Source organism: Solanum stenotomum, chromosome 4, assembly GCF_019186545.1.
Source record: "Solanum stenotomum isolate F172 chromosome 4, ASM1918654v1, whole genome shotgun sequence".
Lineage (NCBI taxonomy): Eukaryota > Viridiplantae > Streptophyta > Magnoliopsida > Solanales > Solanaceae > Solanum > Solanum stenotomum.
In genome coordinates this window covers 26,738,886-26,752,699 of record NC_064285.1, presented here as the reverse complement: position 1 = coordinate 26,752,699, position 13,814 = coordinate 26,738,886, and the positions used below count along the sequence as shown (strand labels likewise).

Genomic DNA, 13,814 nt, shown 5'->3' with positions numbered 1-13,814 from the left:
CAAAAATGAGAGGTAAACTGAGGACCTCTATCTGAGATGATAGACAAAGAAACCCCATGCAACCTAACTATCTCACTAATGTTAAGCTTGGTGTAGTCTTCCACCGAATCTGTAGTCTTAACAGCCAAGAAATGAGTAGACTTAGTAACTTTGTTTACTATCACCTAAAGAGGGTCATGTTGTCTGCACGTACAAGGTAAAACTGTAATGATGTCCATGTTGATCACCTCTCACTTCCATGTAGGAATGTTAATCTCTTGAGTCATACCTCCTGGTTTCTGATGTTATACCTTCACATGCTGACAATTGGGGCACTTATCCACAAAATCTGCTATATCCCTTTTCATGTCATTCCACCGAAAGACTTCCCGCAGATCAGGGTACATCTTAGTGGCGCCTGGATGAATAGAATACCTGGAGTTATGGGCTTTTGCAAGAATATGTTGTCTCAACTGACCCACCTTAGGAACACATAATCGACCATGATAGCGAAGCACACCATCTCCCCCTTGGGAGAAAACCTCAACTCTCTGCTGATGAACTGCACCCTTCAGTTGAAGCAATATCGAAACATTGTCTTGTTTTTCCTTAACCTCCGCTACTAATGAAGATTCTAAATTGTTACGCCACGATTTGATATGCCCATAAGGTGAACTCCCAAGCGAGCAAGCATGTGAACATCTTTTGCTAGTTCTTTTCTTTCTTCCTCAACATGTGCTACACTACCCATAGATAGTCTAATAAGAGCATCAGCTACTACATTGGCCTTACCAGGATGGTAAAGCACATTCATTTCATAATCTTTGAGGAACTCAAGCCATCTCCTTTGGCGAAGATTCAACTCTTTCTGGATGAACACATACTAAAGGCTCTTATGGTCTGTAAACACATCCACGTGAACACCATACAAGAAATGTCTCCAAATCTTTAGGGAAAATACTACGGCTGCAAGCTCGAGAACATGAGTCAGATAGTTCTTCTCATGCACCTTAAGTTGTCTAGAAGCATAAGCTATAACCTTACCTCACTTCATCAACACACAACCTAGGCCGTCTCTGGACGTATCACAATAGATCACAAAACTGTGTGAACCCTCTAGTAGAGTCAAAACAAGAGTTGTAGTCAACCTAGTTTCAGTTCTGCGAAGCTCTTCTAACACTCATCTGACCATTGAATCTTAACCTTTTTCTGAGTTTAACTTAGTCAATGGAGAAGCTATGGATGAAAATCCTTCCACGAACCTCTGTAATAACCCACGTATAGAAACTTATTCATATGCGCCCTCGAATCAGCAACCATATGGGGAGCATACCTGGAGAGTTGTGTAAACTTGAGCCTGTACTATTGGACTGACATACTACCTTGCCTCAAATTCATGAACTCCTGAGCTTTTGCCTCCCTCAACCCTTTTGGGAAGAACTTGTCCATAAAAGCCTCATTAAAACATTCCCACTTGATAGGAAATGCATTTGTACCCCTATTTTCTTTCCATTCAATAAACTAGATGTGAGATACATCATTAAGTTGGTAGGACGCCCACTCTACTCTATCATTTCCAGTCATTTGCGTCACTCCAAAAGATTTTCTTGACCTCATCAATGAAGTTCTGGGGATATTCTCCAACTTGCAACCCTAGAAATTCTAGTGGATTCATACTGAAAAAGTCTCAGACCTTGGCTGGTATGGACCCAACATTAGCATTTGCAGAAACTGGAACCTGCTGATTGTTCTGGTTGGCAACACTCTGAGCCAAAAGTTGAATAGCATTTCAAAACTCTGCATTTGAAACCTCATAGTCTAGGATGGGAGAAACTGTGTTAGTGTTGCGGGCATTCGCATTCCTTGTGTAAGCTGTACGAGGAGGCACGATTTGAAAATACATAATGACAATTAGAAAGAGAAGTTGGATCATACATCTAGCACGATAAAAGTAGCAAAGAAAGTGAAGTTTTTTTCTAAAGCACCTCCTAGACTCCCTCTCATCTGATGTGGTACACTTCACACCCATGAAAAGGACTCTACTTAATGCGGCTTTTCAGACATCCTAGGACACTTAAACCTAATGCTCTGATACCAAGTTTGTTACTCCCCGAAGCTACCCCCAGGATGTGGACACGGGACCTAGGATCACGAGTGACCCCAAGAGAACCCTGTTAGCATATCATAAGCATACTTAAAGATTTTCAACATAATAGACATATTTTGCGGAAGCTAGAAACATATCATAAAATGATATGATGGGGAATACCCATTCTAAGTCTGAATATATATATACTGAACAAGATTTTAAGACAATGAACTATTACTCAAATGCTAAAGCTCAATCTATCTATGTGCTAACTAACTAGAGATGTTGGGACATGCCCCTAACTAACTCTAGCAAATACTGAAAATGGAAAGATAACATGTCACTCGTCCTCAAAGAATGAGGACTCACCACTGATACTGTTGAACTGGAGATCGAGAATCGATCTATGCATGATCTGGATGTTGAGGACCTGAACCTACATCACGAGAAGATGTAAGCAAAGTATGTGTCAGTACTTGAAGGTACTGAGCATGCAAGATAGAATAAAGATGAACAATATTACATAACTTAAATAGAGCATAGTGATCAATGATATAAGATAAACATAAAGAAAATGCTAAACATGATGAATATGAACTGACTGATGTAATGATCAAGTTTATAACATACTGAATACTGAATTGAAACTAAGAACCTGGTCAATACACTAGAATCTATATGTGGGAGCTACTAATAACCAACATAAAATCACATGAGCTAAATGTGGAGTCCGATGTATACGCCCCATCGAGGGGACCCAATATAACTTGCTAAGGGTATAGAGGCATGACTGGCATGATCAGTAAATATAATGCCCACAGAGGAGACTTACCTATGGGGGAAATTAGTTCTGGGACTATGAGGGTGACTGACTCTAGTAGAACTCGGTATTAAGCCTACTCCCAATAGAATGTATAAAATACAACAAAACTATAATAAACTGAATAGCTCGACATTCTGACATGTTAACTGAAAATGCAACATTAATATACTGATAATGAAACATTCTTAACTGGAACATGTATAATCGAATAACATGGCCTAGCAAGTGTAATTCATGAACTAAATGAATCTACACAACTAGGGTTCTGAATTTCATGCAAGAACTAAGCAACAATTCTACGATAATATGATAATCTGATTTGGATTAGTCTAACAACTGATTCCCAACATAAATCTGAAATTCTAAAAACCCTAAGTCTAAGCATGATGTAGAGAATAAAGAATTTGACAGAATTTTAGGGACCTAATTGGTGAAAGGAACCCACTAGTAAAATCCCACATACATCGTGACGACTTTCACAGAGAAATCTTTTGATTTGGGGTTGGAACTGATGAAATCTTTTTGCATTCTTGGATTAGGGTTGCTCGACTTATCCTCTTATTTTGCTCTAAGATCGGTGATTTTTTTGTGAATGATTGATTAGGTTAGATTCTAATTTTGTTTCTAGGCAAAAACTAACAAAAAATACGTAATTTAGGGGTTAAACGATGTAGTTTAGAGGTCCAATGCATAGGGGAAAAGACAAAATGACCCCTGACTTAAAATATGATGCAGTTGACCATGGCCTTTCTAACGGACAATCAAAAGGACCACGAACAGTCAAGCTGGCTGTGGTCCTTGGTCCAGTGGTTGCTGGTTTTTGGGACGATCTTCTACGGGCGCTACCACAGTCCGTTTTCAAGACCGCGGCCCATGAAGGGTCCCGTGGTCTGACGTTTGGGCCTGGTGGACTCTACCTGGATCCGACAAGCGCCAATACGTCCTGTGAGGTGGTCCATGGCCCATGAAAGGCTCTGTGGTCAACCTATGTTGGAAGGGTGTTGAGTTCACGGGAAGGTCAACGGACTGTGGTGTCTTTCACTGTCCGTGAACCCTATCGTGGTTCATTGGTTCTGCTATTTTTCTGCTACATTTTCTAAGTCTGGTTTCCAAGGTGTTACACAGACCTACCTCTCCTATAGATATCAGAAGTTTCTTGGGTCTAGCCGGTTATTACAGAAAGTTTGTGGAATGATTTTCATCCATAGCTTCTTCATTGACTATGTTGACTCAGAAAAAGGTTAAGCTTCAGTGATCAATAGAGTCTGAGAAGAGCTTCTCAGAACCGAAAATTAGGTTGACTACAACTCATGTTTTGACTCTACAAAATGGTTAGACGGTTATGTGATCTATTGTTATACATCCAGAGTCGGCCTAGGTTGTGTGTTGATACCGCGAGGTAATGTTATAGCTTACGCTTCTAGAAAGCTTAAGGTGCATGAGAAGAACTATCCGACTCATGACCTCGAGCTTGAAGTCGTAGTATTCCCTTCATATTTGCAGACATTACTTGTATGGTGTTCACGTAGATGTGTCCATAGACCATAAGAGCCTTCAGTATGTTTTCACCAAGAAAGAGTTAAATCTTCGCCAGATGAGATGGCTTGAATTCCTCAAAGACTATGATATGAATGTGCTCTACCATCCTTGTAAGGCCAACGTAGTAGTTGATGCTCTTAGCAAATTATCTATAGGAAGTTTAGCGCACATTGAGAAAGGAAGAAGGGAATTAGCAAAAGATGTTCACCGGCTTGCTCGCTTTGGAGTTTGCCTTCTGAACATATCAGATGATGGTGTGACCATTCAGAATAGCTCAGAATCTTCACTAGTAGCAGACGTTAAGAAAACACAAGACAGTGATTCGATATTACTTCAATTGAAGGGTGTAGTTCATCAATATAAAGTTGAGCTTTTCTCCCAAGGGGGAGATGGTGTGCTTCTCTACCAGGGTCGTTTATGTGTTCCTAAGGTGGGTGAGTTGAAGCAGTAGATCACAGAAGCCCATAACTCCAGGTATTCTATTCATCTAGGTGCCACCAAGATGTATTGTGATATGCGAGAAGTCTTTTGGTTGAATGGCATGAAGAGAGATATAGCTGATTTTGTGGCTAAGTGCCCAAATTGCTAACAGGTGAAGGTAGAACATCAGAAACTAGGAGGTATGACTCAAGATATTAACATTCCTACATGGAAGTGGGAAGTTATAAACATGGACATCATTATAAGTTTACCTCGTACACGTAGATAGCATGACTCCATTTGGGTGATAGTAGACACAGTTACTAAGTCCGCTCACGTTTTGGCTGTTAAGACTACTAATTCAGTGGAGGACTACGCCAAGACTTACATTAATGAGATAGTCAGCTTGCATGGGGTTCCTTTGTCTATCATCTCAGATAGAGGTCCTTAGTTTATCTCTCATTTCTAGAAGTCATTTCAGAAAGGTCTTAGTACTCAGGTTAACCTCAGCATAACATTTCATCCACAAACGGATGGTCAGGCAGAGCATACCATTCAGACCTTAGAGGACATGTTGAGAGCTTGTGTGATCGACTTCAAGGGTAGTTAAGATGATCACCTTCTTCTTATAGAGTTTACCTACAACAATAGCTACCATTCCAGCATTCAGATGGCCCCTTATGAGACATTGTATAGGCATAGATGCATATCTCCAGTTGGTTGGTTTGAAGTAGGTAAAGCAGCCTTAATAGGGCTAGACTCGGTTCATAATGCTATGGAAAAATTTTAGCTCATCAGAGATAGACTTAAGACGGCCCAGAGTCACCAAAAGTCCTATGCAAATGTGAGGAGAAGGGACTTGGAGTTCCAAGTTGATTGGGTTTTCCTGAAAGTGTCACCCATGAAGGGGGTGATGAGATTTGGAAAAAAGCAGAAGCTCTGCCTTAGATATGTTGGCCCTTACAAGATCTTGAAAAGGGTTGGTAAAGTAGCATATGAGTTAGAGTTACCAGCAAAATTAGCAGCAGTGCATTCGGTCTTTCATATTACGTTGTTAAAGAAGTGTGTGGGTGATGTAGAATCCATAGTACCTTTAAAGAGTGTGGTTGTGAAGGATAGTCTCACTTATGAGGAAGTTCCATTTGAAATTCTTGATCGTCAGGTTCGAAGGTTGAGAAATAAAGAAGTCGCTTCAGTAAAGGTATTGTGGAGGAGTAAATCTGTCGAGGGAGCTACTTGGGAAGTAGAAGCAGCCATGAAAGCCAAATATCCTCATCTCTTTCCTTTCGATCCCATTCCAGATTGAGGTAATAGTTCCTCTTCAGTCTTTTAGTTACTCTTGCGTAATTTCAGTCTTAGTATCATGTTCTTTTAGGTATACTTGCATTTTCAGTGTATTTGAATGTTCATGGGATAGTTCAGCTAGGTTTCAGTTTCCAGTACTTAGTGGTAGGGTTTACAGTTCTTTCCCTACATACTCTGCTAGCTCAGGCTTCCTTCAAGGACGAATGTTCCCAAGGGGGAGATATTGTAACACCTCAGAAAAATCAGCTTTTGGACTGCATAGAAAAATCTGTGAACCACGGCAGGTTTCACGGACCGTGAAAGGAACCACGGTTCGTTGACCTGCTCGTGCCTCAAGCCCTCCCAGAAGAGGTCGAGCACGGGACCATTACGGGTAGTGGACCACCCAAAGAGTCATGGGGAGGCTCATGTATGCCAGGCAGAACCCCACCAAGCTCAGACACGAGACCACGGAGCCCTTCACGAGCTGTGGTCTTGATGACGGGCTATGGTGGCTCCCTTGAAGCTAAGCCAGCAGGCCCCTAGCCCAAGTGAAGGACCACGATCACCTTCACGATCCGTGATCCTTTACACGGTCCTTAAAGTGGACGGTAGAGGGAAGGGCCAATAACCTATAGCTACTGGCCTACAGACCACAACCCATACGACGGACCATGGTCCTTGTGATGAGTCGTTGTTGCGTCCATGGTCGGGCCCCATCAGATTTTAAGTAGGGATATTTTGGTCTTTTCCCTTATGCATTGGACACCTAAACTATGTCGTTTAACCCTAAACTATGTAATTTTGGTCAGTTTGAGCCTAGTAACTTGATCAAAACTTACCCTAATCGATCATTCACCAAAAACTAGAGCAAAGGAAGAGAATTCAGGTGTTAGCATCCTTAAGAACATCTACAAGATTTTCTTCAGTTCCATCCTTGAAATCGAAAGATTTCTCCGTGAAATTCATCACCAGGTATGTGGGATTTCCCTGGTGGATTCCTTTCATCAACTAGGTCCCTAGATTTCAGTCCAAATCTTGATTCCCTCAATATTTCTTAGACCTAGAGTGTCTAGACCTCCATATAATTGCTATGATTTAGTTGTTGTAACGTTCCTAATCAGATTATCATGTCTTAGTGATGTTTTGCATAGATTCTTACATGGAACTCAGAACCCTAATCGTGTAGTTCTTTTAGTGCATGAATTACACTAGTTAGGACAGATAAACAGATATACATGCCTCAGTTTTCAAATGTTTCATTATCAGTACTTAATGTTGCATTTTCAATTAGCATGTCAGAATCTTGAGCTATCTAGTTTATTTGTAGTTATGTTATATTGTACACGTTCTAGTTGGGAGTAGGCTTAGAGCGAGTTGGACTAGGGTCAGTCACCCTCATAGTCCTAGAATTATGTGCCCCCATAAGAGTATAAGTCCCTTCTGTTGGGCATCATTTTAAGTAATCACGCTAGTCATACCTCTATACCCCAGGCAAGGTATATTGGGTCCTCTCGATGGGGCGTATACATCAGACTCCACGCTTAGCTCATGTGGTTTTATGTCGGTTATTAGTAGCTCCCACAGTCAGATTCCAGAACGTTGATCAGGTTATCAGTTACAGTTTAGTATTCAGTTTCAGCATATCATGTATTTCTTCATTGAACTTGGTTCAGTTCATCTTCAGTATGTTTAGTATATTTATCATGTTCATTTTATATCATGTCTCAGTATGTTTTGTTCAGTTGTGTATATTGTTCAGATTTATTCTATCCTACATGCTCAGTACCTTTCAAGTACTTACATATACTCTGCACTACATCTTCTCGTGATGTAGGTTCAGGTCCTCAGCATTCAGATCATGCATAGATCGGTTCCCAATCTCCAGCAGTATCAGTGGTGAGTCCTCATTCTTCAAGGACGATAGACATGTTTTCCTTTACCTTTAGTATTGCTAGAGTTAGCTGGGGGCATGTCCTAGCATCTCTAGTCAGTTAGAGGCTTATTTAAGACATAGTTAGATTTAGTTTTAGCTTGAGTTTGATCTTTCAATTGTTATTAAACTCGCAGTTTATATATTCAGACTTAGGTCCGATATTCCCCATCATTTCAGATTATAACATGTTTAAGCTTCCGCGCAGTATTTCTCATTTCAGTTTATCTTAGTATACTTATGATATGCCAGCTTAGGGTTAGCTTGGGGTCACTCGTGATCCTAAGTCCCATGTTTACGTCAAGAGGGTAGCCTCGGGGCGTGACAATTCAAGTGTTAAAGGACATGTTGAGAGAATGTGTGATTGACTTTGGAGGGCATTGGGATAAGTTCCTTACATTGTGTGAGTTCTCTTATAATAATAGTTACCACTCCAGCATTAACATGGCACTGTTCAAGGCACTTTATGGGAGGAGATGTAGATCACCCATGGGGTGGTTTGGGGCTGGAGATGTGAAACATTTGGGGATTGATTTGGTGAAAGATTCTCAAGATAAGGTGAGAAGCATCCAAACTAAGCTTCTAGCATCCCAGAGTCGATAGAAAAAGTACGCAGATCATAAGGTAAGGGACATGACATTTTATATTGGTGAGCAAGCTCTTTTAAAAGTGTCACCCATGAAAGGGGTGGTGAGATTCATCAAGAAGGGCAAGCTTAGTCCTCGCTACATCGGGCCATTAGAGATTCTTGACTATGTAGGGCTAGTGGCTTATAGGTTGGCTTTACCGTCTAGCCTATCTGGGGTCCATTCAGTGTTTCAAGGGTCCATGTTGAAGAAGTATCATGTTGATGGGGATTACATCATTAAGTAGGACTTAGTTTTGTTAGAAAAAGACCTTCGGTATAAGGAAGAACCAGTAGAAATTCTTGACCACAGTGTCCAGAAGCTGAGGACCAAGGAGATAATGTTTGTGAAAGTTCAATGTAAGCATCGTCCAGTTAAGGAAGCTACTTGGGAAACTGAGAAGGACATGTGAGACAAGTATCCACAGTTATTTAACAATTCAGGTACTACTCTACTCTTACCTTAGCCAGTTTTTCCTAGTTTATCACTCAGGGATGAGTGATGGGTAAACTGGTATCTACTGTAATGACATGTTCCCATCGTTATGGAAAAGCCAATGGAGAAAGAATTGGGGCCAGAAAACTTTTGAGTAGTGACTTGGAAATGTCTAGTCTAGTCCAGATTTGGATGAAATCTGAGTCAGGTAAGGTCTAGGGAAATCTAGTAATGAATGGGGGATTTAATTAAGAATTTGATCACATGAGTGGATAGCCAAAATGTTAAGGAAACTGTCCGGCTTTACACAATCGAATTCAAGCATGTAGAACTCCCAAAACTGATCTTGGCGTGAAAGGGTAGTTTCTCAACGTCAAGGGTTGAAGGTGTGTTGCGAAATGGGAGCTTGGAACTCAAATTTCGAGCTTCTGTATCAGTGCAATCTATCGGGTGGGATTATTCCCGCCAAGAAGGGGCCGCTGTGACAGGACAATCGCGACTTAAGTTAGGGAAAAACCCCAATTTCGTTATTTTCTGCAAAACATCATTCTTGAGAGCTAGGAGATGACCCATAGAGGTTCTTGATAGTTTTCCCATAATTTTTAACACTAAAGGTAAGATAATTACTCCCCCAAAATGTGTTTCGATTCTTAGAACTTAGAATCTTGGGTAATTATCATTTGGGGACGGTTTTGGCATAAAGTTCATGGTGGAAAAATCCTAATTGAGCATTAGGATCTGGGTATTTCCTTGGGTTGATAATTTTAGTTATAATTTGGGTAAATTAGGCCTTGTTTATTAATCATGCATTATTTAACTATTTTAGACTAGGAACAACCGGAAAGAATCCGCATAGGGAAGGCTCAAGTGTCTTAGAGGGATTCAAGCTTGGTTTCGAGGTAGGTGATGGTTTGATTTCCTGTTTGTGTGATATACACCGGTTGATTGCTGCATTGTATGCATGCGTGTATGTGAATAGGGAAATGTGAATCGAACCTAATGAAATGATTATGTGTGAACAACTACATGCAATGAACCTACTACTTGACCATGTGACTATATGTACTATTCATTATGGTGTGGTTGTGATTGTGGTTGTGATGATTGGATCGAGTGTTACGCTCCGACACATGCATTGAATCGGGTGTCACGTTCTGACACATATATTGGATTGGGTGTCACGTTCCGACACATACATTAGATCAGGTATCACGTTCTGACACACTAACAATTTGGGTATGGGTTCCATGAGAGAACCATTTCTGATTATTATGCTTATTTCTACTTATCATTCATATTGGGAAATTGTATATTGCTCTTAAATGATAACTGACTTGTGCATTTCGTATATGTGTGTTGATTGTGTTGTAATTGCTTGTGTATATTGTGCTTATTAGAATGGCCGCGTGATCCTATCAGTACACTGTGGTTGTGTACTGATACTGCACTTCCTCGTTCTTTGTTGAGTACAGGGTAATTTCAGGCGACTACTGACAGACCTCAGTTAGGAGATCACTAATCAAGACTGGATTCAAGGGTGAGCCAGTTCTTCCAAGCTGCCATGGGCCCTCTATTGTTTGGTCCATTCCTTTCGGACTCAGACTTTATAGTTAGACTTATTCGTATGTTAGTTTCGGGGTTGCACCCCTTTTTCTTGGACTTGTCGTTAGTAGAGTTTTGGTACCTTGACTTTCATGTTCTAGGGGTTGAATTTCCGCAATAGTTATGTTTAGTTGTTTATTTAATGCTTTCAGAGTTTTTGGGAACTCCATGTTATTCTATCATTTAAAACTGCTTCAGTATATTTAAATGCATAGTTTTTTGTTAAGTTGATTAGTCGAGCTGTAGTAATGATTCTACCACCGGAGGTTTAGTGTGGGTGCCAATCACGGCGGTCTGGGTCATGACAAATAGCTCGAGTATCGATTGATATAATGTTTTGGGGATGTTTTTGTATATCTTGACTCTTAACTTCTTGTATTTGTCCTTTACTTTAGCATTCTTCTATTTCGTGTGATAGCTCATTACTTCTAGTTCCAATCTATTGGTTCGACTTACCTACTAGTGGAATGGATGTACGTGTCATCATGATCTAAGATTTTGAATTGTGATATTTGGCCTACCAAAAACATGGCTAAATGAGCTATTAATTTGTCAACTGGCCCATAAAGATCTGAAAAAATCAAATAGTGTTTGGCCTTGGAACTACAATGAAGGTAGACAAAAATGAGCATTTGTATATGTTAGTGTTCTGGTACGATCATTAATAAACCAAACTTCTCAGATAAAAGAAAAACATATAAAATAATGATAATCCATCCGAATAAAGTAAAATAAATTTATGATATTTCTATGTTTCTCTCGATGAAATTCTATTAGGTATTACCTTGAAACAAAAAGAATATTAAATCCAAATTTCAAAAGCCAACAGTTTACATATAATGTAAGAAACTATATAACAAACTACTATTGGATGATACACCATGAATACGATATCCATATTAGTTTATAATCCTTGTTGGGATGCATCCATTTATGTAATTAGTATTGGAAACAGTAAATTGAAAGTTCAACTCTCGATGTTTCTAAATACGAGGTGGGGTGGAATATAACCATCGAGCCAATCTCCATATATCTCTGCGATCTTTTTTGATGGTTTCCACTTAAGGATTTTCTTTTCCCCTTTTTCATCTTTTACCGAAGCATTGACCACTGTGTTTGCAACAAGTAGAGCTGAGAAGGGCCTTGGAGTAATAGGGACAGAATTCATCAACACAGGAGCTTGCAACTCTGCTAAAAGAAATAGCCAACATCAGCAAAATGAGCAGAGAAAGAAAGAACTTCAGGAAAGAGCTTACAAGATTAGACTTACATAGAAAAATAAGAATATGACTACAAGTAAGCGATCACAATCAAAGTCAATAGATCTCATATTTTACTATAGAAAGTCAAATATAAAAAAATTAATATATAAGAGATATGTAACTCATGAAACCATCATTCACATACTTTGTGTCTACTTGTTTAGTAAAAAATTTGCAACGACCAAGTTACTTTAATGTTAGACCTATAAAAACCAAGATGTAGGATAGATGTTGTTAGCTTTGCATTGTTACTTGCTTTAAATGTTAGATATGAATAGACAGAGAAACTACATATCTAATGTATTTCAGAGGAAATAAGATAGTCGCCATTGGAGAACAATAAATAGTTGTGAATATGTGAAATACCAACCAAAGGACATTGTAACACAACCAATTCCTGGAATATTATATGGACCCAAACACATCAAGATTTTCATGTTTAATGAAAGAATACAACTGTTGAATGCTATTTTGGCTACAATTTATTTACATGATATTTTCTCTTTTCTAATGTAATTACTATACAAAAGGTAAATCATATGAAGACCTTCTCTCTTTCTAATTTTATACAAGATTCTCATTCTAATTTGAACTATTTCATCTCTAACAAAGAACTTACATAGCAACAAAAAATATTTCCTCTAGGATCTCTATCAATACCTAGTACTATTCACCCTTTTTTTTTACAATAAATATGTAATTGAATTATATAAATGAAAGAAAATGTGAGGGCAAAAAAAGATTAGCTTACCTGATAGGCCATGAGCAAAGTGACAACAATCACGGAAGGAGCATTGACCTGTTCTCTCCCACTTGTTACATATCTTTGTCTTCCAATATGTAGGCATCTTAAAACGGACAATATCATTTTCATTCTTACTAGTCTCAATCATCTTAGGATCACTAATGTTCCTTGTAGTTTTGATACTTATTACAGAACTCTCCCCGTCCGTGGCATGTTGGTCTTAAATTTTGGAGGTCGTTCATGACGAAATTTGCACTTATGTCCATAAGGACACTCCTCTCCATCATAAAATATCTTGCAAATTTTCATCCTATTCATTTTTTCCTTATCCTCATTCAACTCTCTATCCTTTACACGGACTAGATCCTGCCAGTTGGGTGGAGGCTCCCACAGATCTTCAACACCATGAGCAAATGTACAATTTTCCCCATTCTTGCAAGAAACTTGCAAGAAATTAGCACACATGCGGGTTTTATAAAATATATGACTTATCCCTTTGCTTTCTTGAAGATTTGGTGATTTTACTCTAGATTTAATAGATGAGAATGTTATAGAATTTGGCAAGTTGTTATCGGAATCTGTCATTCTCTTGAAAAAAGGTGCATGCTCAAACTGACAATAGGACTCAAATAGATCATAGTTCATCGGAGAATGAGGACAAACACCTCCAGCATCACCATCAGCAAATGGCATTAGAATAAAATGCAGAGGATAAGGCGGTTGATCGGAAAAACTCATATCTCCTTTTATAATGTTGATTATTTAAATGAAATCCACTTTTATTCTTTTCCTCTCTCTAAAAAAGTAAAATAATGATTCAAACTTTTAGCAGAAAATAGAGAATTAATAAGATATAAAACACCTTAAATAAAAATTAGAAAAAGAAGAATAAGTACACAATAATAACTAACATATGGCAGAGAAACAGAGATACTATTGAAATAACATAACACAATAAAGGTACACAACAATGACTAAAACATACATTGGTAAACAATAACAAAATATTCAGTATAATTTTACAAGTGTCTTCTGGATATAGATCTTTTTACAGGAAACCATCAGATTAAAAGAAGA

General features: G+C 38.9%; 1 pseudogene; it reads right to left on the bottom strand.

Moving 5' to 3' along the window:
- Nucleotides 1-11,697: 11,697 nt before the first annotated feature.
- On the bottom strand, nt 11,698-13,475 carry LOC125861394 (zinc finger CCCH domain-containing protein 39-like; annotated as a pseudogene).
- Between the last annotated feature and the right edge of the window lie 339 nt (nt 13,476-13,814).